This window comes from Macaca nemestrina, chromosome 18 (genome assembly GCF_043159975.1).
Source record: "Macaca nemestrina isolate mMacNem1 chromosome 18, mMacNem.hap1, whole genome shotgun sequence".
NCBI classification, from domain to species: domain Eukaryota; kingdom Metazoa; phylum Chordata; class Mammalia; order Primates; family Cercopithecidae; genus Macaca; species Macaca nemestrina.
The window spans coordinates 49164243-49190322 of NC_092142.1; the positions used below are offsets into that span (position 1 = coordinate 49164243).

General features: G+C 51.9%; 1 protein-coding gene across 6 annotated transcripts in view; it reads left to right on the plus strand.

Moving 5' to 3' along the window:
- LOC105492251 (adenylate cyclase 7) overlaps window positions 1-26080 on the plus strand; it is a 74938-nt gene that overhangs the window by 3239 nt on the left and 45619 nt on the right. For 2 of the 6 annotated variants that reach the window (XR_011616430.1, XM_011759288.3), the window contains exon 1: window positions 18179-18330. The exons of 1 other annotated variant lie outside the window; for it this stretch is intronic. The gene's annotated coding sequence lies outside the window, so the exon portion shown is untranslated. Of the gene's footprint in view, window positions 1-6880; window positions 7003-18176; window positions 18331-25761; window positions 25865-26080 lie in introns of those variants that run through there. 3 more of the 6 variants (XM_071084514.1, XM_071084515.1, XM_011759287.3) reach the window with 3 other exon arrangements.

The window sequence follows — 26080 nt, forward strand, 5'->3', positions numbered from 1 at the left end:
CTCGGGAGGCTGAGGCAGGAGAATCTCTTGAGCCTGGAAGGCGGAGGTTGCAGTGAACCGCAATTGCACTACTGTACTCCAGCTTGCTCTGGGTGACAGAGCAAGACTCTGTCTCAAACAACAACAACAACAACAACAACAAAAAAACCAAAGTACTCAGGCCCTTCTTAGACAGTTGACCTCATGGGTTCCCCCTGAGCCCTGGTCTGTGGGTTAGGGATGTGGCCTGCGGGCAATTATGACTTCAGGCTCTGCCTTTTGGACCTGGACATTTGGGCCTGGACTATACTGTAAGGGGAGAACATGGCAGGCACTGCTGGCCCCAGCCCTCTGAGGCCCTCATTATCACCCAGTTTGCCAGGAGGTGGGGGGGCTCCTTTGCAGGTGAGCACATTCTTTCTCTGGAAATAGCTACATGGGGCCCTGCTGGGTGGGGGTGGTGGGCATCTGGCCAGGGCCATTGCCAGGCGTGGGGAGCAGGCAGCCTGAGGCCCAGCCCATGTGTGCACAGAGTGCTCCTTCGGTTAATGACCACCTGCTGAGTGAGGCGCCTTGAGCAGCCGTTTGCAGAGGGAGCCCCTGTTCAGTTAACAACAAAGGTCTTTCTTTGGAAACTCTTGGGCCTGGGAGACAAGAGCAGCACAAGCTCTAAAGAGAGTCCCCCCGGCTTGAGTCCCACCTCAATGTTTGGTAGCTGTGTGATTTTGGGCAAGTGCTTCAACCCCTCTGAGCCTTCAGTTTCTCACTTATAAAATGTGGACAGTAAGAGTACTTATCTCAAGGCCGGGCGTGGTGGCTCAAGCCTGTAATCCCAGCACTTTGGGAGGCCGAGACGGGTGGATCACGAGGTCAGTAGATCGAGACCATCCTGGCTAACACGGTGAAACCCCGTCTCTACTAAAAAATACAAAAAAAAAAAACAAACTAGCAGGGCAAGGTGGCAGGTGCCTGTAGTCCCAGCTACTCGGGAGGCTGAGGCAGGAGAATGGCGTAAACCCGGGAGGCGGAGCTTGCAGTGAGCTGAGATCCGGCCACTGCACCCCAGCCTGGGCGACAGAGTGAGACTGCGTCTCAAAAAAAAAAAAAAAAAAAAAAAGAGTGCTTATCTCAAAGGCCAAGGATTTAACCTCCAGGTTAAAGGACACTGAAGAGAGGTGACAACAAAATGAATTGGCCGGGCGAGGTGGCTCACGCCTGTAATTCCAGCACATTGGGAGGCCGAGGCGGTGGATCACTTGAGCTCAGGAGTTCGTGACCAGCCCGGCCAACATGGTGAAACCCCATCTCTGCTAAAAATACAAAAAATTAGCCGGGCACGGTAGCTCGTACCTGTAGTCCCAGCTATTTGGGAGGCTGAGGCAGGAGAATCGCTTGAACCTGGGAGGCAGAGGTTGCAGTGAGCCGAGATCACTATACTGCACTCCAGTCTGGGGGGCAAAGCAAGACTCCATCTCAAAAAAAAAAAAAAAACATAAAACCTAAAATGTAATATGTGGTCAGGTGCAGTGGCTCACACCTTTAATCCTAGCACTTTGGGAGATTGAGGTAGGTGGATCACTTGAGGTCAGGAGTTTGAGACCAGCCTGGACAATGTGGTGAAACTCTGTCTCTATTTTTAAAAATAAACAATTTTAAAACAAGTAAAATTAAATTTTAAAAATGCACTATGTGAGCATACAGTGGGAAAAAAGGTATAAAGTGCATTATTGAGACGGTTGATAAAATTGGGTATGGGCTGTAAAGTATTATATCAACATTAAATGAACAGATAACTGTTTATCTGAGCCCTTGTTCTTAGGAAATTTGCAAGGCTAAAGGGGTACAGTGTAGGTAACCCACTCGCAAATATTAAAGAGAAACAAATGTATAGATATCTAATAGGAGGCGGCAAAATGGTTCAAATAGGCAAATCTGGATTAAAAAGTATAGAATTCTTTGTACTTATCACTTTTCTGAAAGTTTTTTGAAAGTATTTAAAATACAGCTTTAAGAAATGCCTGTCTTGCTGGTGAGGTGGCTTACACCTGTAATCCCAGCACTTTGGGAGGCCAAGGTGGGAGGAACGCTTTCGGCCAGGAGTCTGAGACTAGCTTGAGCAATATAGCAAGATTCTGTTTCTTCTCAAAAAAAGAAACAAAAAATTGCCAGGCCTGGTGGCACACGCCTGTGGTCCCAGGTACTCCAGAGGTTGAGGCAGGAGGATCACTTGAGCCCAGGAATTCGAGGCTGCAATGAGCTGTGATAACTCTACTGCACTCTAGTTTGGGTGATAGAGCGAGACCCTGATTTAAAAAAAGAAAAAGAAAAAGAAAAAAATGCCTGTCTTATGAGATTGTGGTATGATGAAATGACATTACTTCACGATACTTAGAACAGCCTCTGGCACTCAGTGAGCATTAGCTGTTATTGTTGCTGTCGCTTTTTGTTATCTTTAGTATGGGCAACGTATGTACCATCTCCTGTTGCCATGATCCTGGGGGTCAGGCCTTGTTTCTCCACTTTACAGATGACACAGTTGAAGCCCAGAGAGGTGAAGTGGCTTGCTCAGGACCACACTGCAGAGTCCAGCGCCGTGAGAGGAGGACTGCAGAAGTGCTTAAAGTTTATTTTGAATTAATCATCAACATTTGAAAACCACAAGATTTTTACATAAAGCCCAGATTTCTAGTTTCTTTTGCCAACTTAGGCCTGTACCCCTGGCCATGTTGCTGCGTGGCAGCTACTGGTGGAAGCTCAGCAGGGTGGCGCCTCACCCAGGGCTCAGGCCTCCAGTGTGCCCCAGTCCCCACGTAGCCGGCCAGCCTTGCCTGTCATTGCCCCCGCCTGGCCTCTGGGGGCTCCGAGTTCACTGTCCTGGGAAGTGATTGCAGGGTGCTGGGCCACAAAGCTTGGGTTCTCCCCTTCCCCGACCTGCTCCCCCACGCAGAGGGTACAGCATTGCACTGCCTTGACTCAGCCAGTATTTGAGCACCTGGTGTTTGTGGGCAATGGCCGGGGGCTTCAGGCGAGGAGGAAGAGGAGCTGAAGCTTTGGGGCTCCAGCCTGCTCTCCTGTCACAGTCCCAGGCCTCTGTCCATCCCTCTTGCAGCCTCAACCGTGTGCCTGGCCCTGAAGAAGGGGTGCAGGGTGGCTCGCTGACCACGCCTTGAGGAGGGTGCAGGAGGAGCCCCCGAGCTGCTGTTTTTGTCCTCGTTGGGTGTATGTAGGCAGGCAGTCCTTTCCCTGCGCCAAGCCTCGGTTCTTCCTCTGTGAGATGGGGCTAGACCACCTTCCTGGAGGGTGGGTGGAAGCGGCAGGAACAGGACATGTCAGTGTTGAGCAGGGCTGAGCTCTGCACACATGGCTGACAGGATGGTTTCATTCCACTGCGTGACTTCTAATGCCACTGATCCCCCGCCAGCCTGGCTTCGGGGCTAGCAGGAATGGGTTGAATAAAGGCTGGCAATGGGCATGCCCCAGGGTGTGGGGTGGAGGCAGCCACTGGGCAGGCATTGTTTATGTGCCTGGGTAGGCATTGTTTATGTGCCTTCATAGCTGTGCCTTAAGGTCCTCATCTCACAGTGGAGGGGACAGGCTCAGTGAAGATGGCAGGAGCTCACCTTGGTGAGTTTGGTGTTCAACAGATGGGGAAACTGAGGCTCAGAGAGGTGATGTGACCCTCAGAGGTCCCCTGATCAAGCAATAGCAATGCTAGGACTAGAAGCCAGAGTTTCTGCCTCCTGGGCTCTGGGCTGCATTCCCAGGAGGAAGAAAAAGCTCATTTATTTTTATTTTTTTTTATTTTTTATTTTTTTTTTTTGAGACGGAGTCTCGCTCTGTCGCCCAGGCTGGAGTGCAGTGGCCGGATCTCAGCTCACTGCAAGCTCCGCCTCCCGGGTTCACGCCATTCTCCTGCCTCAGCCTCCCGAGTAGCTGGGACTACAGGCGCCCACCACCTCGCCCGGATATTTTTTTTGTATTTTTTTAGTAGAGACGGGGTTTCACTGTGTTAGCCAGGATGGTCTCAATCTCCTGACCTCGTGATCCACCCGTCTCGGCCTCCCAAAGTGCTGGGATTACAGGCTTGAGCCACCGCGCCCGGCCTCATTTCTTATTTTTAAATAGTTTTCATTTTTTAAAGTACAGAAACAATTCACATTTAGGTAATGAAAAATCAGAAAATATAAGTAATAAGGTGGGGAAAAAACATATTAATAGAATCTGACCTCGAAGTAACCCGTTAGCATATTGGTGTATATTCTTCCAGACTTTTTTTTTCCCAACATATTACAAGAAAAAAAGTTGAGCATTACAACTTCCCCTATTGTCCTCTAAGGGGAGTTCTGTCTGCCCCAGGCTTTGGGTGTGGAGTTGGGGGTCAGGGAGGTTGAAGTGTTACAGACATCAGCAGCCCAGCCTTTGACACAGGAGGTGTCCTGGGTGATTTTCTGTCCCCGTTGCAGATATTTCGGTTGTTTCCAGCATTTTTGCAGTTAGAGAGCTGCACTAAACAGCCTGTAGCTAAGTCCTTGCATGTAGTGGGACTGTTTCTTTAGGGTAAATTAAAACGAGTCCATATATTTTTCTTTCCTTTTCTTTTTTCCTTTTTCCTTCCCAAGATAGAGTCTTGCTCTGTCGTCCAGGCTGGAGTGCTGTGGCACAATCTCGGCTCACTGCAGCCTCCGCTTCCTGGGTTCAAGTGATTCTCCTGTCTCAGCCTCCTGAGTAGCTGGGAATTACAGATGTGTGCCACCGTGCCAGACTAATTTTTGTGTTTTTAGTAGAGACATAGTTTCACCATGTTGCCCAGGCTGGTCTCAAACTCCTGGCCTCAAGTGATCCACCCCTGCCTTGGCCTCCCAAAATGCTAGAATTATAGGTGTGAGCCACCGCACCCAGCCAAAAATGGGTCCATTTCTTACCTTTGTGGTGCCCTCAGGCTGGACCCAGGTTTGTGGTGGGACCGCACCTGGGAGTGTGGAGGTCTCGGGCACTGAGCGCTTTCCACTGCCCACTCTTTTGTGGTCAGAGGATGAGACAGGGAGGGGCTCCTGGGGGAGGGCTTTGCCGGGAGTGTGTTCTGACGCTGCCGCCCAGGCTGGCACTGGAAGCCTTTAAGCTCCTGTGGTGAGGTGGGTTGAGGTGGGGGTGGCGGCGGTGGCGTCTGCTGCTACATGCTGGTGGGGCCTAGGGGGCCAGAGCCTGGAGCCTCCTTTGCTTCCAGCAGGAGGGGACCTCAGGAAGAGCTTGCATGTGTCTCTGTCTTTGTCCTTGTCTGTCTCTAACTGCCTTTCTCTGTGTGTGTGTCTGTCTGTCTCTCTCTCTCTCTCTCTCTCTGTCTCTGTCTGTCTCTCTCCAGTCAGGAGCAGGGCTGAGGCTGGGTCTGTGTTTCTGACCCTGAGACCTCAGGAGAGTTACCTTCCCTCTCAACACCACACGATCCTCATCTGTAGGAAGGGGCTAAAAATGACCCCTTCGCCGTGTGAGACACGGAGGAGATGGCAGATCCCACGGTGCTTTCAGTGACAAGGTTTTGACATTTCATTATGAACAAGCCAACAGACACAGCAGCAGACAGGGCAGCGCACCAGCACACCACCCCACGCACTGCTGCCTCTGCTTCCGCAGGCTCCAGCCCGTGGCCTCTGGGAGCTGCCTCTCCTCCCACACACAACCGCCTCCAGCCACCCTGTCACTTCATCTGTGAGAATGGTAGTCTATGTTACTAAAAGATAAGATGCTTAAAAAACACACAATGACCAAAGAACTGTTAAAATTAATAAACTAACACAGTGAAGTTGTAAAGTCAACACACAAAAATCAGTCATATTTCTTTCTGTATGTTAGCTAACTATCTGAAAAAGAAATCAAGAAGATAATCCCATTCACAATAGCCACACGAAAAAATACTTAGGAATAAATTCAGCCAACAAGGTGAAAGAGCTGTATGCTGAAATCTATAAAACAATGAACCAAGAAATGGAACACGATACAAATAGATGGGATGTTATCCATGTTCATGGATTGGAAGAATTAATATCGTGCAAATGTCCATACTACCTGAAGCTATTGAATGCAGCCTCTGTCAACATTCCAGTGACTTCTCACAGAAAAAGAAAAAACAGGGAACACACCTTTGGTTTACACCAAAAGCTATGTCTCCCTGTCCCCCGCCCCCACCTCCTGCCAAAACAAAAGAAAAAACAATTCTAAAATTCAGGTGAAACCACAAAAGACCCCAAATAGCTAAAGTGATCTTGAGCAAGAAAATCAAAGCTGAAGGCATCACACTACCTAATTTCAAAATATATTACAGAGCTACAGTAATTAAAACAGCATTGTGCTGGCATAAAAATAGACATATTGGGCTAGGCATGGTGGCTTATGCCTGTAATCCTAGCATTTTGGGAGGCTGAGGTGGGAGGATTGCTTGAGGTCAGACGTTTGCAGCTAGCCTGGGCAACATAGCAAGACCTTGTCTCTACCAAAAAAAAAAAAAAATTAAAAATTTGCCAAGTGTGGTGGCAGGAGCCTGTAGTCCCAGCTACTTGGGAGGCTAAGGTGGGAGGATTGCATGAGCCTGGGAGCTTGAGGCTGCAGTGAGCTATGACTGTGCCAGTGTACACCAGCCTAGGTGACAGAATGAGCCAATTAAAAAAAATATATATTTTTAATATATATGTAATATATATATAATTATTTTTTATACAGATAAGGCCATCCAAAGTGCTGGGATTACAGACATGAGCTACCATGCCTGGCCCATAAGACCCTGTTTCTGGGAAAAAAAAAAAAAAAAAAAAGAGAGACATATCAACCAATGGAACAGGGTAGAGAGCTCAGAAATGAACCCATGAATACATTTACAGCCCAATAATTTTTTTGTTTGTTTGTTGTTCAGATAGTGTCTTACTCTGTCACCCAGCCTGGAGTACAGTGGTGCGATCTTGGCTCGCTGCAAACTCCGCTTCCCATGCTCAAGCCACGCCCCTGCTTCAGCCTCCTGAGTCACTGGAACCACAGGTACATGCCACCTTTGGCTAATTTTTGTATTTTTTGTAGAGATAGGGTTTCAACATGCTGCCCAGGCTAGTCTTGAACTGCTCAACTCAAGGGCTCTGCCTACCTCAGCCTCCCAAAGTGCTGGGATTACAGGCATGAGCCACCATGCCTGTCCACTCCACTGATTTTTTTGACAAACGTGCCAAGGACACACCATGGGAAAAGGATAGCCTCTTCAATAAACGGTATTGGGAAGACTGGGTATTCACATGCAGGAGGATGAAATTAGATCCTTACATGCAAAAACCAACTCAGAATGGACTGAAGACTTAAACATAAGACCTGAAACTATAGAACTACTAGAAGAAAATATAGTGAAAAAGCTATGTGATACTGTTCTGGGCAATTATTATTATTGACCCCAAAATCTCATGCAACAAAAGCAACAATAGACAAATAGGATGATGTCAAACTTAAAAGCTTCTGCACGGCAAAGAAAACAGTTTAACAGAAGAGACAACCTGTAGACTGGGAGAAAATATTTGCAAGCCAAACATCTGATGAGAAGTTAATATCCAAAATAGATAAGGAACTCAATAACAGCAACAACAACAACAAACCCAATTAAAAAATGGGCAAAGGATCTGAATAGACATTTTTCAAAAGAACCCATACAAATTACCAACAGGTATACGAAAAAATGTTCAACATTACTAATCATTAGGGAAATGCATATCAAAACCATGGTGAGGTATCACCTCACACCTGTTAGAATGGCTATTATTAAAAAGATAAGAGAAGCCAGGTGTGGTGGCTCACGCCTGTAAGTCCAGCACTTTGGGAGGCTAAGGCAGGAGGATTGCTTGAGCCTGGGAGTTTGAGACCAGCCTGGGCAACACAGGGAGAACCCATCTGTACAAAAAATAAAAAAAAAAAAAAAAAAACAAGCCAGGTGTGGCAGTGTGCACCTGTTAGTTCTAGCTAGTCAGGAGGTTGAGGTGGGAGGATCACTTGAGCCCAGAATTCAGAGGCTTCAGTGAGCTATGATCACACCACTGCACTCCAGCTGGGCAAGACCCTCTCTCAAAAAAACAAAAACAAACAAACAAACAAACAAAAAAAGCAAAAAAAAAAAAGAGAATGAGAGACAGGTGTTGGAGAAAATGTGGAGAAAAGGAAACCTTTGAGCACTGTTGGTGGGAATACAAATTAGCACAGCCATTATGGAAAACAGTAGGGCCCTTCCTTCCTTCCACTCGTGGGTACATATCCAAAGGATTTGAAAGTAGCGTGTCAAAGAGATATCTGCACTCCCATAATTATTGCAGCATTATTCATAATAGCCAAGATCTAGAAACAAGTGTCCCTTAATGGATGAAGACATACATACACAATGAGATATTATTTAGCCTTAAAAAAGAAGGAACAACATGGGTGAACCTAACGGACATTACGCTAAGTAAATAAGCCAGGCACAGAAGGACAAATACTGCACGATCTCACTTATGCGTGGAATCTAGGAAATCTAGGCTGTGTGCAGTGGCTCACGCTTGTCATCTCAGTGCTTTGGGAGGCTGAGGTGAGAAAACTGCTTGAGGCCAGTTGTTCAAAACAAGCATGGGCAACATAGCACCCCACCTCTACAAAACAAACCAAATCCAAAACACCACCACCAACAAAAAAATCCAATTGAACTCAGAAGCAGCAAGTGGAAGGGTGGTTACCAGAGGCTGTGTGTAGGTAGCGGGGGCAGGGATGGGGTGGGGCGAGGGATGTAGATAGGGAGAGGCAGTCAAAGGATACAAAGTTTCAGTTAGGAGGAATAAGTTTCTTGAGACCTATTGCACAGCATGGTGACTACAGTTAATGTATATTTCAAAATTACTAAGAGGGTCGTTTCAAATATCCTCACCACAAACAGTGCTAAATACTTGAGGTGATATGTTAATTAACTTCATTTCATCATTCTACATTGTATATATGTAATGTCACTTTGTATCCCATAAATATATACAATTATAGCTGATCAATTGACAATAAAATTTAAAAAACAATTATATTTTACCACACATATTGCTAAACATTAGCAATAATTCTTTAAGATCATAACTATCAATTCGGTGTTCAAACTTCCAATAGTTTTGTAAATGTCAAATATATATATATATATTTATATTTTATATATTAGATTTATCTTTTTTTTTTTTTTTTTTGAGACAGGGTGTCTGTTGCCCAGGTTAGAGTGCAGTGATGAGTCTCGGTCCACTGCAACCTCCACCTCCCAGGCTCAGGTGATCCTCCCACCTCAGCCTTCCGAATAGCTGGGACCACAGGCATGCACCACCATACCAGGCTAATTTTTTTGTATTTTTTGTAGAGACAGGATTTCACCACATTGCCCAGACTGGTCTCGAACTTCTGGACTCAAGTGATATGCTTGCCTCGGCCTCCCAATGTGCTGGGATTAGGGACGTGAGCCACCGTGCCAGGCCTATATATTAATATTAGCTTTTTAAAATCGGGATCCAGAGCCAGGCATGGTGGCACGCACTTTGTAATGTAACCTCCAAGCTACTTGAGAGGCTGAGGTGGGAGGATTACTTGAGGTCAGGAGTTGGAGGCTGCGGTGAGCTATGACTGAGCCACTGCACTCCAGCCTGGGTGACAGAAAGAGATCCTGTCTCTTTAAAAAATAACAATAATCAGGATCCGAATGAGGTCCGCATGACAAAACTGTGATACGTTTCTTCAGTCTTTCATCTGTAGGACTGGTACTCATTCATTCTCTCTTCTTCCATGCAATGTTTTTGTTGAAGCTGGGTCCCTTTACCTGTAGGAGAGCTTCCTATAATGTGTAGCATGCTTCTTGTCCCCTGAGTCCCGTAAACTCATAGTTGTATCCAGAGGCTTGATCTAGTTCAGTTTTGATTTTTTTCACACAACAGCACATTGGAGATGCTATTGGAAATTTCTGGGAGGCACATGTGGTCTGGTGAATTTCCTTTTGTAATACTGGCAGTCATTGATATTCAATGACTTTAAGGTAGTGTTTTTTGTTGTTGTTGTTGTTGTTGTTTTGAGACATGGTCCCTCTCTGTCGCCCAGGCTAGAGTGCAGTGGCTCAATCATAGCTCACTGCAGCCTTGACCTCCAGGCTCAAGCAATCCTCCCACCTCAGCTTCCCAAGTAGCTGGGACCACAGGCGCCCACCACCCGCTCAGGCAGATATTTTTTGTAGAGATGAGGTTTCACTCTGTTTGATTGGCTGGTCTTGAACTGCTGGGCTCAAGCGATCCTCCTGATCTTCCTGTCTTGGTCTCCCAAAGTGCTGGAATTAGAAGCATGAGCCACCACGCCCAGCCCTTAAGGTAGTATTTTTAATTATGGTAAAAACCTTCCATTTTCACCCTGTTACAAGTGGTGCCTAGTTTGGTGTTGGGTGGAAAACTACCCGTCTCAGGGCATTGCTTTTCCTTATTCTTGCTTTTTCTTGATCGTAGCTGGTTTTCCTCCTCTGTTAATTATGTGGGTAGTATATTTTCATTAGAGAAAAACTGAAAAGCAGATCTGAACAAAAAGATAAATATTAAAGTAAAACTGTGCCAGATTCTATCACCTAGTGATAACTCCTAAGATTTGGGACATTTTCTTCTCGATTTTCTTGTATGCAAAAAAATACAGGCATCCCAGTGAAATCGTTAAAAAAGAAAGGGGTCACACTTCACATGCGGTTCTGGGGGCTGCTATTTTCAATTTGTGGTTTGTCTGAAGCCCCCTTTGAGGATCTGGTGGGAGGGACGTGGCCTTCCTCCCTGCCTGTCCGTGGGTCACACTGGGCCGGGTGCAGGGAAGGACAGGCGGCCTCTGGCGCGGCCCAGCTGCCAAGTTTTTCAAAGGAAATAAGGGCTTTTGGTTGGCAGGGCAGTTGCTTTCACATCTGTTCTTTTAGGATTCTCTGCTGTTACTCAACACACCATGACCCCAACTGCCCCTTTCCTTCTCCAAAGCCCCGTCTCCCAGACCTGGCAGAGATCGGGGCTCTGGGGGTCATGGGAGCCAGCTCCCTGCCCTTGAATGGGCTGTGTTGCTTACGTGAGGTCGGGCTGTTCATCTCTCCTTGTTCTGGCATTGGAACTGGGCCAAGCAGCAGCGATTTAGGAGGGGCAGTAGCTGCGGGGTGCTGGGTTTAATGGGAAAGATGCTGTTTACTTAGAATATGTGTTCATTTGGAGTGGCTTTGGGGCTTACCTCAGGCCACCCCTTAGGACCACCACTGATTAGGGCTCAGAAGGCCCTGATAGACCTGGGCATTTTCTTGTGTTCCTAGCATGAGAAAGGAACAGATCCCTGCACATCCCTGAGCCCACAGCTGGGAAGAGATGTGGGCAGAGGCCTGGAGGAGGTGGGTGGATGCACTGGAATGTTCCCCTCCTCCCAGCATGAAAGATGCGTCTGGGAGGAAGGAGAGTGGCTCTATCAAGCTGTGCTGCCTCTGAGTCCCTCTCCCTGGGGAGTTCACCTCAGTCCCAAGTGTGGAAGAGCTGGGGGGCATGAAACCGCATGGAGTCAGCCCTGCTCTGTCCTCCCACGTGGGGTGAGGGGGCGCTCACACTGCTGGCTGCACTGAGTGGGTGCCATGTTTCTGCGCTGTGTTCTTGTTGGGAGTATCTGGTACAGGTCCATCTGGCAGAAATGTCGTGAGGGCCCGTGGTGCTGGGGAGAGGTGGTCCTTGCCCTCAGCCAGATGGGTCTGGTGGAGGAGAAGACAGGGCCCTCAGTCACTCCGGAGCAGGGAGGGTGCTGCATGAATAAGTTCAGGTTCTTTGAGCTGCAAGTGCCAGAAACCCACTGTAACCAAAGGGAAAGGGAGAAAGAGAGGACTTGAGACTTTGTGGGGATTCAGACATGGCTGGATCCAGGGACTCAAATGGTATCATGAAGACTCTGCTTCTCTCTCCATTTCTCTGTCTTGGCTTCCTTTTCAGGCCAGTTCTCCCACAGAGAGGTTGTATTTGTAATCTATTGCTGTGTAACGAATTACTCCAATTACCTCACAATTTCTGTAGGTCAGGAGTTCAGGCTGAGCGGGGTGCTTCTGGCTGGGGTTCTCTGATGAGGTTGCAATCAAGCTGCCTGTCAAGCTGCAGTCATCTGAATGCTTGACTGGGGCTGGAGGGTCTGCCTCTGAGGCGGCTTCGTCACATGAAGGGTGGGTTGGTGCTGGCTGCTGGCGGGAGGCCTCGGTTCCTCGAACACAGATCCCTCCTCGGTGCTGCTTGAGTGTCCTCGCACCATGGTGTCTGGCTTCCCCCAGAGGGAGTGATCCAAAGGAAAGCTGAGTGGAAGCTGTGATATCTTTCACAATCTCAGAAGCCGCGCATTGTGGTTTCCACAATATTTTATTGGTCACACAGGTGGTGTGGGAGGGGACCATTCACGGACATGAGTTCCAGGGGACAAGCATCACTGGAGGCTGACTGCCACTGTAGCAAAGATGGCCCCAGTGGCTCGTAGCCCACACCTACTGCCAACTGAATGAGAACACTTTCCCACAGTCCTAACAAAGTCCCGAAAGTGAATTTCACAGGACTACCTGAGTCTCACACCCATTCCTCAATATACACGGGTCGTGAATCCACCCCTGCAGGGCTGGTTCCCCTTAGGAACAGGGAGCTGTTACCAAAAGTGGACCTGACATCCTCTCTGGAGAGGCCTGAGGGAAGGTCTGTGGCATTGTGGCCTAGAGGAGGTGATGGTGGGGCACTGGGGAAGGCTTCCTGGTAGAGGTGGCACCTGTACCTGGCAGGATGGTTAGCATTTTGAGCATTCCAGGGGCACTAAGGCCTGAGCAAATGCATGGAAGAGTCAGGCAGCTGGGTAGCAAGTGGAGGGAGATAAGGATGGAAAAGTGAGTTGGGCCAGGTGGGGGTCCTCGAGAGGCAGGAGGAGGAGGCAGGACTTGCTTCTGGAGGCACAGGCAAGCCATGGAAGGTGTTTGAAGGCAGGCACGTCGCAGAGCCTAGGGATCTAGGGTTTAGAGCGGGGAGAATGCCTGGCTGTCCTCCTCTCTGCCAGCTTGCACCGAGCACCCACCATGTGCCTTGTCTGCATTTCTCACAGCCCCTCACGGGCTCCCAGCAGAGTGGGCCACATCTCCTGACTTTACAGGGGGGCTCCCTGAGCCACCAGGGTCCCCTAGTTCCGCCAGAGCCCCTGACTCCAGAGCTCTCAGAGAGGAATAGTAACAGGACCTTCCTGAAGGCTCCTCTTCATCCCGCCAGGACGAGGCCGGGGGTTGGGGATGAGTGGCCAGCCCAATTGCTCAGACCCTCCCAGGGCTCCTCTGGGTGCCGTGAACCCCTGACCTTAGGGGAAGGAAGAGGTGACTGTGGCATGGATGGTGGTTTTTCTTCTCATACCCCCTGGCCCCTACAGAGATGTGCCCAGAGTTCCAAGCCCACTGGGTGCTGAGGGTTTCCTCCCCCCGGTAAGGGCTCAACATCTGGGTTTGTGCGGCAGGGCCAAGCTGTTTGCTCAGCACTCAGCATTATTTGTCCCTTGGCTGACTGACAGCTTGACTGTCTGCCTTGTTTTGGCTGCAGTTTGAGTCCCTCCTACTGACTGTTTCATGGCCTCATCTTGGGCCCCCATTGTTCCCCAGGGGAGGAGGTCCTTCTCCCCTAAACTCTGGGCCACATATGCCTGGACCCTGCTGGGTACTTCTCCTCAGATCTGGTTTTTTTTTTTTTTTTGAGACAGGGTCTCACTTTGCTACCCAGGCTGGAGTGCAGTGGTGTGATCTCAGCTTACTGCAAACTTTGCTTCCTAGGCTCAAGTGATCCTCCCACCTCAGCCTCCCAAGTAGCTGGGATTCAGGCACCTGCCACCAAGCCTGGCTAATTTTTTTTTTTTTTTTTTGAGAGGGAGTCTCGCTCTGTCAGCCAGGCTGGAGTGCAGTGGTGTCATCTTGGCTCACTGCAAGCTCCGCCTCCCGGGTTCACGCCATTCTCCTGCCTCAGCCTCCTGAGTAGCTGGGACTACAGGCGCCCGCCACTGTGCCTGGCTAATTTTTTGTATTTTTAGTAGAGACGGGGTTTCACGGTGGTCTCGATCTCCTGACCTTGTGATCCGCCCGCCTCGGCCTCCCAAAGTGCTGGGATTACAGGCGTGAGCCACTGCGACCGGCCTAATTTTTGTATTTTTAGTAGAGATGGGGTTTCACCATGTTGGCCAGGCTGGTCTCGAACTCCTGGCCTCAAGTGATCCCCCGTCCTTAGCCTCCCAAAGAACTGAGATTACAGGCGTGAGCCACCATGCCCTGCCGGCTTCTCCCCAGAGCTTTATGCCATGCCTTTGGTGGGCACCTCTTACCTCCTCCCAGCCTAGGAACTTGCATGAAAGGAAACTATGTCCAAGTCAGTTTTGTGTCCCCAGGACCAGGGAAGAGATGGGGGTTGCTGAGTGGGACAGGAAAGGATTGGGGCCGTGCTGTGTGCCCTGGCACCTCTGCCGAGCAGAAACCAGCCTTCCCTGTCTCATGCTTTGAAAGCCCAAGGTTGCCCTTCTTTGGAGGAGTTTTAGGAAAGAGGGAGTTTGTTCAGCAGACTTGGGAGCACTGTGTGCCAGGGCTGGGACATCTTGAGTGAGGGCATCCACCATGCTCATTACCTTGTAATGGGGTTAGCCTATCCCCAATGGAAGCTTGTCCTTGTTCCCAGGGAGGGTCGGGAGCATGGGTTGTGAAGTCAGGTAGACCTGAGCTTGAATCCTGGCTCTGCCTTTTCATAGCTGTGTGTGCTTGGGCCAGCAATGTGGTGTCTCTGAGCCTTGGTGCCTTCTACAGAGCGATGATAGCAGAGCCTTCCTCAGCGCTGCCAGTGAGTGCCATGAGGCTGTGTGTGTCAAGTCCTGGGTGATGCCTGTGCGGATCCCAGGGAGCATTGACCTGTAGGTGCTGAGATCCTGCCTGCTGGGACCTCCTAGACCGCATGAGGGGTGGGGTGTCCAATGGTGGCTGGTGGCTGGGGCTGCAGGGAGCAGCTAGTGTGAGGCAGTTCTCAGGCTCCAGCAGGGAAGAGACTCACCGCCACATCTTCCAAGGAGAGAGCTGGGAGGGCGGCCTGGGAGGGCAGGAGGTGTTGCTCAGTGGGACAGGAATCTTGGTTATCAAATGGCAGGGTTTACTGTGCCCCTTTCAGTATCAAACTGCAGGGTTCGTTATCACACAGCCCCTGCTGTATGGCCAGTTTATCTTCACACACTCCCTGCTCTGTGGCTGATGCTGGAAAGCCCAGGGCCCCATCAGCTCCCAGCAGGCAGTGGGGAACCCCCCTCCTGTGTCCAGACATCCACATGTGCCCTCTCCAAGCCACCCCTTTTCTCAAGCCAAGATCATCTTGCAGAAATGTTGGTCAGGGTGGGTCGCTCCCCGCCTGCCATTCCCCTGGACTTGCCCTGCCTCCTATGCCCTTTCCCCTTGGCCCCCTGATATCTCCCCCAGCAGCTCCATCTCCACACCGAGCTTTCCTCAGGGTTTGATCATGTGTCTCATCAGCCTCTCGCCCACGGGCCAGGTCAGATCTGTTCTGTTTCCTGAATCTACTGAGCATCCAGCACCATGCCCTCCCGCATACACAAACGGGTATCACTCAATACCCATTTAAAAATGGACAGGTAATTTACATACAGGCAAGTGCACAAACCTTCAATGTACAGGGTAATGGGTGTACTTAGGCACTTGCTCATGTAACCAGCACCCAGAGGGAGATTTATAACTCCTCAGCCCCCAGAAGGTCCCTGTGTGCCCAATCAGCGGCCTCCCTAGAGGCAACCGCTGTCTTGCTGTCTGTCACTGTAGACTAGTTTCATCATTTCTGAAGTTTCATATAAATGGAAACGTGCTGAATGTGTCTTTTGTGGGCGGGTCTTTCACTCTCCTTGCTGTCTCAGATATTCATTCATGCTGTGTGTTAGCAGTGATCCGTTCCTTTTCACGGCTGAGTAATTTTCTGTTGTGTGAATATATGAAAATTTGTTTATCCATTTACTCATTGCAGGATGTTTGGGTTTGCAGTTTGACTGTTAGGATGAAAGCTTCTCTGAACACTTGGATAGAAGTCATTTGTGGACATGTGTACTCATTTCTTTTGGGTAAATACCTGAGATTGAGTTGCTGAGTCATTGGGGAAGCATATGGTTTGCTTTTGTCCACACTGCCAGGCAGTTTTCATCATCGTGGCTCCATTTTACATTCCCACCAGCAGTACATGAGAGTGAAGAGCTGCTCCTCCTCCTTGTCAACACTTGGTATTTTCATTTTAATTTTAGCCATTCTAGTGATACGGTGGAATCTCTATATGGTTTTAATTTGCTGGTGACTAATGGTGTTGAGTGCCTTTTTCATGTGCTTATTGGTCATTTTGGCATCCTCTTTGTCAAAGTACCTGTGTAAGTCTCCTGTTCATCTTTTAATCAGGCCATTTGTCTTTTTCATATTGGTTTGTGGGAGGTTTTTTTTTTTTTTTCTGAGACAGAGTCTCACTCTGTTGCCCAGGCTGGAGTGCAGTGGCGTGATCTCGGCTCACTGCAGCCTCTGCCTCCCAGGTTCAAGCAATTCTCCTGCCTTAACCTCCCAAGTAGCTGAGATTATTACAGGCATATGCCACCACGCCTGGCTAATTTTTGTGCTTTTATTAGAAACGGGATTTTGCCATGTTGGCCAGGCTGGTTTTGAACTCCTGACATCAGGTGATCCGCCCACCTCAGCCTCCCAAAGTGCTGGGATTACAGGTGTGAGCCACCGTGCCCGGCCTGGGAGATCTTTATATACGCTTGGGAGGAGTCTTTTGTCAGTTATATAGGATGTGATTTTCCTAGTCAGCAACTTGTCTTTCCCCTCTGTTGATGATGATGATGTCTATTCCTTCTCTGCTCTGGGACACCCAAGCTGGGGAGACATTTGCTGATAGGAGGGCGACACTGATGGGGAGGCTCCCCTGAGGTCTCCCACTCCCTCCTGTGGCCTCTGGAGCAGCCTGGAGCCCTGTGTGAGTCCTATGCCTGTCTCCACCAGATGGCAGACCTTAGGTCACCTGCTAGTCCCCTGCAGGGGCCTGGCACAGAGACAGCACTTATCATGTTCAGTTCCACCTGATCGGTATGCGTGGGATGTCTACTCTGTGACCAGCTGGGGCTGGATGCTGGGGACACAGCTGTTGACATTACAGCTGTCCTCCCAACTCTGCCCTCCCCAAGGATATAACCTAGGAAAGACAGATCAGCAACCAATGGTCACAGCACAGAGGTGCTGTGATGGAGGAAAGTACAGGGGCTGGAAGGAGGTGTGTCTGACCCTGGATGTAGGAGGTGGAGGAGGTACACCCTTGCTTTGAAGAGCTCGTAATCCCAGGATGCCAATCACATGCTCAGAAGGGCTCCCTGAGGACCAGGTGCTGCTGTGGCCAGCTGGCTGGACGCCTCCCCCTCTGATTTGGGAGTTTCCACTCCCTCCTCCCAGCCTCTCCTGATTTGCTCCCTCACCACTGAGCGCCCCATGATCCCAGTGGGGAAACTGAGGCCTGGCACAGCAGAAGGGGTGCTGGGGTTTGGTTCCTGGCCTCATGGTGCCAAGGGATGCTGGGGTTCTCCAGGGACTCTGATTTTGGAATAGGAGCCCCAAGGATGGGCCCACCCCTGCCCTGCTCTCAGCGTGGGAGCGCAGGTGAGATGGAGAGGCAGTGGGCTGGACTGGAAGATCTTTGACCTCTCAGGCCATCTCCTGGGCTCCTCTCAGAGGTGGACGGGGCCACCTTACTACATAGACAGGGAAATTGAGTCCTGGGAAGGCGCGGAGGCCTGTCTGTGAGCGTCAGAGCCCGCAGGAGGCTCAGGTCAGGCGGCTAATTGCTAATTGTTCATTAAGGATGCATTTGCTCCCCACTTCGAACAGTTGTCTTGAGGCTTCTAATGGAGGTTTTTGGTGCTTGTTTTATTATTATATTTTTTTTTTTTTCAAAATTGTTCCAGCTTCAAGCTTCAAATTTCCGTGAAGTCATTGGAGCCCGATAGCTCCCAGTCCTGGCAGCTCCCAGGCTGCAGAGAGCAGCACTGTGGCTGGGGGAGGGGGCCCTGCATACCCTGAGAAGCTGGGCTGCGGGCTGTGCCTTAGCCTTGCTGCCGCCGCCGCCAGAGCAGGAAGTGGTGGGTCCCAGATGTGACTCACTCTCATTAGGTAGCGTGGAAGGAGCCTTCGGATGGGTGAGCCTGGACGCGTCTGAGGAAGGGCAGGCGAGGGCCGGGCCACCTCCCTGCAGACCCTGGCCAGCTGCTGGGGCCCAGGAGGAGAGCCAGGTAAAAGCGGGGTGTGGGGATGGAGTGTCACCAGTCCTAGCGGCTTGAGCCCCCGGAGACGGGGCTGGACGGTGGGTGGGAAGCAGCTCACCCGGCAGCCTGGCCTGGGAGTGCACTGGGCAGGGTCTGGGCTGGAGAAGGAGGAGGCTCCGGGAGCCTACTGGGCAGACGGCTGGGAGAGGCGACCCCTCAACAGGGGACCAGAGGCGACTTGTCACTGGCTTTTCCCAGCCTGACAAGAAAGTGCGATTGTGATCTCGATGTTGTGCATCTGGCCCGTTCCATCTGGAATTCTAGGAACCACAGACTCTCAAATGTCCACACTCCTTCTCGAGGGTGTAATTTTACATTTACAGGCACACATGACTTTTCTCAATGAAAGGAAACATTGGCAAGGGAAGGGCAATTCAACTAATTTTATGAAATTATAAAACAACGAACAAACAAAACCTCTGAAAGGGGTGCATGCCTGAGGGTCGGCGAACCAAGATGCCTCCGAGAAGCAGACTGCTTTCCCTTTCCCTGCAGCGCGTGTCCTCCATCCCCCAGGGACCTCGTGGGCCATCTGGAGTGGGTCTTTCTGGAACTTTCTATGCATTCATCTAAACATGTGTGCACAGAGGGTGAGGCAGTTGCCTCTTCTTTGTGTCATCACAGCAGGATCAAGGGCAGGGACGTCTGGGGCTGGGGGCTTCCTTCCTGGCCAGCCATTGCTGAAGGGAAGAAGGGAGGGCCAGGAGGAGGAAGCCGAGGGCCTGGAGGTGGGGGCCAGGCTGGGCCGCCTGCGACAGGGGCCCTGGCTCCAAGGCCTGGACAGGCAGCCAGTGTGGGCTGGATGTGTCTGGAAGAGCTGTGTGACCGTGGGCCTTCACTAGCGTCACCCACGTGCAGGTGGAGGCTGTGAGGGGTGGACTCAACAACAGTGTTTCTCGGAGTGAGGACCGGGCTGCCCGGGGAATCGCAGGGGGTTCTAGCCTGTAGATGGAAGGACACATTTAAAATCTAAGTATTTGTCTTAGGGAAAAAAAATCTGTAACTAGGACATTGACATTGTGACGTCTTGACTGTATTATTGTCTTGGACGAGGCCAAAGAAGACACAAAAGTGATAAGCCAGCCAATTTTAGAGGAAGTGCCAAGTGCCGGCCCTGCAGGAAGTGCAGGAGGCTGAGGGGGGCTGCAGCTCAGGAAGGCGTTTGTGCACAGCCTTCACTTCCCACCCAGCTGTCTGTCTTCCCACCTCCAGAGGCCCTGGGTTCCCGAGGTTTACCTGCAGCTCCTGGTGCAGGGTATGGGGGAGGGGAGGCTCTCAGATTGTTCCAGATTCTGTGGCCTTCAGAAGGGAAGGTGTGAACTTTGTGGAGGTAGCTCTCCAGTGGTATTTTCTTTCTTTCTTATTTTTATTTTATTTTTTTGAGATGGAGTCTCTGTCTATTGCCCAGGCTGGAGTGCAGTGGTGCCCTCTCGGGTCACTGTCACCTTTGCCTCCTGGGCTTAAGCCATCCTCCTGCCTCAGCCTCCTGAGTAGCTGGGACTACAGGTACCGCGCCACCACACCTGGCTAATTTTTGTATTTTTAGTAAAGACGGGGTTTCACCATGTTGGCCAGGCTGCTCTCGAACTCCTGACTTCAAATGATCCACCCACCTCGACCTCCCAAAGTGCTGGGATTATAGGTGTGAGCCACCACCCCCAGTCCACCACCCCACCCCCAGTCTCTTTTTTTTCTTTCTTTCTTTTTTTTTTTTTTTAAAAGACAGGGTCTCACTCTGTCACCCAGCCTGGAGTGCAGTGGAGTGGTCATAGCTCACTGAAACCTTGAATTCATGAGCTCAGGCAATCTTACCGCCTCAGCCTTCCAAAGTGCTGGGATTACAAGCATGAGCCCCACGCCCAGCCCTCTAGTGCTGTTTTCATGAAAGAAGCAGCTGTTTACCAGCAGCTGTTTTCCTAGCGATGAGGGTGAAGCTGGTATTGCAGAATCTCTTTGCCAGGACTAGGTCTGCTTGAGGGAAGTTTGCTTGAGGCCATGGAGGTTGGTGCAGGGAGAGCTCAGGCAGTAGAAGGTGGTCTGGAGTGCGGCCTCGGGACAGGCCACAGGAGAGTCTCAAAAAGAGAAGACATCCCAGCACTTTGGGAGGCCAACGTGGGCAGATCACTTGAGCCCAGGGGTTCGAGACCAGCCTGGGCAACATGGCGAAACCTCGTCTCTACAAAAAATACAAAAATTAGCCAGGTGTAGTGGCATGTGCCTATAGTCCCAGCTACTTGGGAGGCTAAGGCAGGAGGATCCTTTGAGCCCAGACGTTGGAGGCTGTAGTGAGCCATGACTGTGCCACTGCCTGGATGACAGAATGAGACCCTGTCTCAAAATAAATAAATAAATTTTTAAAAAGAGACAAAAGTCTGACTCGGTGGTTGCACTGGGGACATGCACCCCACTCTACAGTGTATAGCTACTGATTTGACCCATTCCCTACCTCCTCCACCGCTCCATGTGGTAGGTGACAATCACCTCCAGTTTACAGAGGATAGACAACCCAGAGGGGCTGTCTGTCCTGAATCACCCAGCAGATCAGTCCCCAGGCATCCAGTTGTGCCCACCACAGTGTGGTCTGCTGCCACGTTTGAGCCTGGAGTCAGGGCCAGGACACTGTGTTTTTGGCGACATCAGATGGGGCAAAGCTGAGAACAGGGGCTCTGGTTGGTGCTGAGGGATTCATGGGGGTAGTCCTTACTGGGAGGACGAGGAATTGGGCTCCTGTGAGGGCCTCCTCTACCCCGCCCTGTGCCTGGCCTTCGCTGGGCCCACTGCGGGAGGGAAGTGGTAGGAAGAGGCCTCCTCCGTGGCTGGGCCAGGGTGGGCTGTCTCACGTGCTTTCCTGGACATGTGGTTGGGTCGTGCCTTAGCCGGGAGGTAGGCGGTTTGTCCACTCCCTTTCATTGCCAGGGTCACAGAGGTGGCCGGATGGCCTATCCCTCAGCACCGCTCCTTGCCTCCTTCCTGCTGTCCTGGAGGAAGAGGATGTGGACTTGTTCATACTGAGGTGGCGAAGCATCCCCTCTCCCACCTCTCCCACTGCCCAGGGAGAGGGCAGTGCTTAACCCCACTGGAGAAAGTTCCCGGTCTTTGAGGGAGCATGCAGAGTGGGTCACAGTGGATGCCTGTATCAAAGCAGCCCATTCTAGCCTTTCATGGAGTGCGGGGGAGGCATTTACTACTTTTTAAAAGACACGTGTGGCCAGGCACCATGTTTCACACCTGCAGTCCCAGCACTTTGGAAGGCTGAAGTGGGCAGATCGCTTGAGCTCAAGAGTTTGAGACCAAACTAGGCTACATGGCACAACCCCAACTCTACAAAAAAATACAAATATTATCTAGCATGGTGGTGCATGCCTGTAGTCCCAGCTGCTCAGGAGGCTGAGGCAGGAGGATTGCTTGAGCCCAGGAGGTGGAGGCTGCAGTGAGCTGAGATTGTGCCACTGTACTCCACTCTGGGTGATAGAGCAAGACCCTGTCTCAGATAGATAGATAGATAGATAGATAGATAGATAGATAGATAGATAGATAGATAGATAGACAGACAGACAGACAGACAGACAGACACATGTAGCCAAGAGCTGGAAGTTAGTTGGAACTAGAGAATGAGACCACATCCGAACACGAGCCAGAGAAGCAGGGGTCTTCCAGAAGTTATCCAGTCCAGCCCCCTGCCTGCAGGCAGAACTGGACTGTGCTCTGGTCCGGTGGCCCAAGTTCCAGCTCTGCTCTGCCTCCTCCCAACAGCGGGTGAGATGAACAAGGGGTGGAGCCTGTTTCTTGCATCTGTGAAATGGGTTGGTAAAGGTACCCCCTGCATCAGGTGGTTGTAAAGATTAAACGAGCTGATGCACACTCTGCGCCTGGCACAGCGGAGGCACTACCTAAGTGGAAGTGCTCGTCACTGTCGGTGTCACGAGGCTCTCCTCTGCCTTGTCCTGCCTTGGGTGGGAGACTGGACCTCCTGGGGGAGCCGGGGAGGTGCAGGCTGGCAGGGCTGAGCTGAACAGCCTCCCTGTCACCTGCATCCCTTGGGCTAATCATTTTCTCTGTTCCTCGGTTTCCTTATCTGTAAAATGGGGCTGACGGCAGGGCTCAGGTAGGTTAATGGGAGGGCTAGCTGGGTGAAAACCCTTCCCAGGCACCGGAGACTAGTGTGCCTAGGCTGAGAGGTTGCCACGCAGTGGCTGGAGTCCCTCCAGCTGTGTGTGCTGGGGATCCCGCCAGCCCCCTCATCTGTCCAGTGGCCCCCTCCCCACCAAGGACAGTGGCACAGTGTTGCCCGGCTTGCCATAGGCATCTAGCCTGACCTGCTGCTGCCCATGGATTTCTTAGCTGGCCACATCATGGCTAGGGCATTGCCCAACCCTGAGTGCAGACCTGCTTGGCCGAAGCATCCTCCATTCCCCGCTCTCCCTTGGAAGCCTGGAAGCCTTTCTAGAAGTGACCAATATTGGGGTAGAGAAGGGTTAGGCGGTTAGTCTGGGACTAGAGCTCCATTCCTCTTCGGTGGCCTTTTCCTTGGAACATCTAGGACTGTGCTTTCCTGCTGCCACCTGCTGTCTCATTTTTTATTTTGACAGGATCTGGCTCTGTTGCCCAGACTGGGGTGCAGTGGCCTGATCGTAGCTCACAGCAGCCTCGACCTCCTGGGCTCAAGATATCCTCCCACCTTGACCTCCCAAAGTGCTGGGGTTACAGGCATGAGCCACCACACCTGGCCTGTCCTCTTCGATGGGCCAATTTCACAGGCATTTTCTGAGCACAGCACAGACCAGTGCTGCCGAGATGAACCTGAGCAGACTCTGCGTTAGGATGGGGTGGGGACGGCTGACCTTGAGCCTGGGAGAAGGTCCCCCCTGTTCTCGAGCACAGCCATCTGGTCAGTTTCTCCTGGCTTGTGAGGCCCTCCCAGACCGGGCCTGACTTCCCTCCCAACTCCCGCTGCTTGTCCCCATCATCTGCTCTGGGCCAGCCTCCCTGACATTTTCACCCCCAGCTTGGCTCTCTCCTGCCCCTTTCCCGCCCTTGGCCCCCACAGTTCCTGCTGCCTGGGGCTTTCCCCCCAACCGCTGCTTGGCTGTGACCCCAGCTCGTGAGGGCCTCCTTCAGGGGTCCTCCAGCATGGGGAGATGAGGGGACCCAGCTGGCTCTGCTCCTAAGCCGTTCACTCAGCCACCTCCCCCACCCCCTTGGCCTTGCTTTGAGCCCCTCTCTTGCTGTGGCTAGAACCCGAGGGATGCCGGGATACCCTCTTCTTGCCATTCCTCCGTTTATGTCCCTGTCTCCTCCACCACCGCTGACCACTGGAAGGATGACCCCACGACTGGGCCTGAAGGAAAGGGAAGCCAAAGGAGGTCTTTGGTGCAGGCACCCCAGTTTCCAGTTGTGTTTCCTGGCCCCAGGCTCTTGCCTCCTCCCTGGGCATTGGGACCTACTGGAGGTGACGGGGCAGAAGGAGCGGCCATGACCCTCAGACACAGGCCTGTCCCCTGGGGAGGAGCTCGTGTTCCCGGGAGGCAGAAGGGACCTGCAGTGGGTGGTGCCACCACCTGCCTTCTAGGGCCCGGATGCCTGGAGGCCACTGGACCCAGGGCACCCTGATCAGGGTGCTTTGTCTTCCACGCCCCAGGCCCTTCCTGCCCCTGTAACTGGTCAGCTTTCCTCATGCTGGCCTCTGAAACAACTCAGTCACACTGCCTTGGGCACAGCTCACTGAGGTCATTGCTTCCTGGAGTCACCGACTGGCTGGGCAGGGAGAAGCCTAGGACGCTGGGGTGCAGCTGCTCTGCACAGATGGGGAAACTGAGGCCCAGGGAGCTCTGCAGCCTCAGGGCTGGTGTGTCTTCCTGGTGGGAGTTATGTTGGAGGGGCAGGCCCTGCCCCACTCACAAGCACGCCCCTTCGCCTCACTCATGGGAGGGTGTGGACTGGGGGCCAGTCTTGTGGGCTTGTCATGGTCCTGCTGCTGTTCTTCAGGGTCTGGGTCTCCCTCCTCCTGTGCATCTCCTCGCTGGAGCAGGGGTCCAGGGTGCTGGTATAGGCTGGGATGAGACCTCCTTCTGTGTGTGTGCATCTGGCTCCTGGGCCCCCCAAGCCTGTCTCCGGTAGGTACCCCATCTGGCTGGGAGGAGGAACCCTTTTAAGTTGTGTGAAGGAGCTATTTTAAGGGGGCCCGGGCTCATGGGAAGTGGCCTCTTTTGATATATCAAGACTCCCTGGAGACACTGCTCCGTCCCCTGGGGGCAGGGACCTGCACTTCTGTATTCCTTTGTCAGGCTCAGCTCTCCTGAGCACGGGTACAAGAGCAGAGCTGCCCTTTGGGGGCGGGCAGGAAGTGAGGCTGAGACCCTGGTACTGAAGTGTGTCCCCAGTACCGGTTTATGTCATGATTTCTCAGCCTGCTCACCCTGGTGTCTGGAGCCGACTGGGGTGGCCCTGGGTGATGGCACTTGCTGTGTGCCCACGTCTACGTTAAGCCCCTGAGAACTGGGTATTGTTACCAGTCCATTCTGTGGGTTACGAAACTGAGGCCCAGAGAGGTTCAGGAACATGCCCAAGGTCACACAGCTCCTCCACGGTGGAGCCGAGATTCACAGCCTGCTGTTGGATCTCAGAGCTTGTGCTCCCAACCACCATGCTTTCCTTCCTTCCCTACTGCCCTGCCCTGGCATTTCTTTTCCTCACTTGGCTCGTTTATGACACTCTGCCCTCCTCCTGGCGTGGGCTCCTCAGGGCACCAGTGCCTGTCTTGTTTGTTGTAGCAGCAGCAGCGCCTCACCCTGCACCTGCTGCAGGCAGGAGCTCAGTGGCACTTCGCAGATGGAGGTCTGGTGGCGCCAACAAGTGGCCTCTTTCCTGGTGGCAGGATGGGCCCCCTTCCATGTGCAGTGGTTCTGGGTTTATGAGGTTTTATAGCTATGAGGTCATTTCACTGCTAGAATAGGCCATGGAGCAGAGAGAAGGGTTTCATCCCCATTGCTCAGGTGAGAAACTGAGTCCTGAGAGGCAGGTCACCTGCCAGAGCTCAGATGGGACTGGGGACTCCAGGGTTGGGACCCAGTCCTTAGCTGCCAGTTCAGTGCTGGCTGTACCCCACCGTCTGTGGAGTATGGGGTTTGACGTCCCCGCGTACCAGGCAGGATTAGATCCTGGGAGCTAGGTAGTGCATGGCTGGACGTGCAGCCAGGTAGTAACAGGTCAGGGTGGCCTGTGCTTCTGTGGGAGGTGCAGGCCCTGAGGAAGCTAAGGAACAAGGCCAGACTGGGAGGGGACCAGGCAGCCTTCCGGGAAGAGGTGGCAGCTCAGGTTGGCCCTGAAGGGCGGGCAGGAGTTCACCAGGCAGAAGGCGTTTGGAGGTGAGGAGGTGGGCGTGTTTTCAGACTGCCGGAGCTGGAGATGAAAGGGTGGGGCTTGTTTGGGGAACCGAAATCAGCCAAATCACGCAGCCACAGAGGAGGCCTGGGAAGTTCTGGAGGCGTTTTTTGGCCAAGGGGTGAGCAGAGATCGGGCTTGGTGTTCTGGGGGGTCCTGGGTAGGTGTGGGAGGCCTGGTTTCCGGGGCCATGGGGCTCTTGTGGCCTGAGACTCCATCACAGTGACCTCCTGTGCCCAATAGCTCCGTAAGGGCAGGATTTGTGGAAGGAAGGAGTGAGTGACCAGGAATGGGGGCTTGGGCTCCAGGGACAGCCATGGCGAGGGCTCTTGAGCCC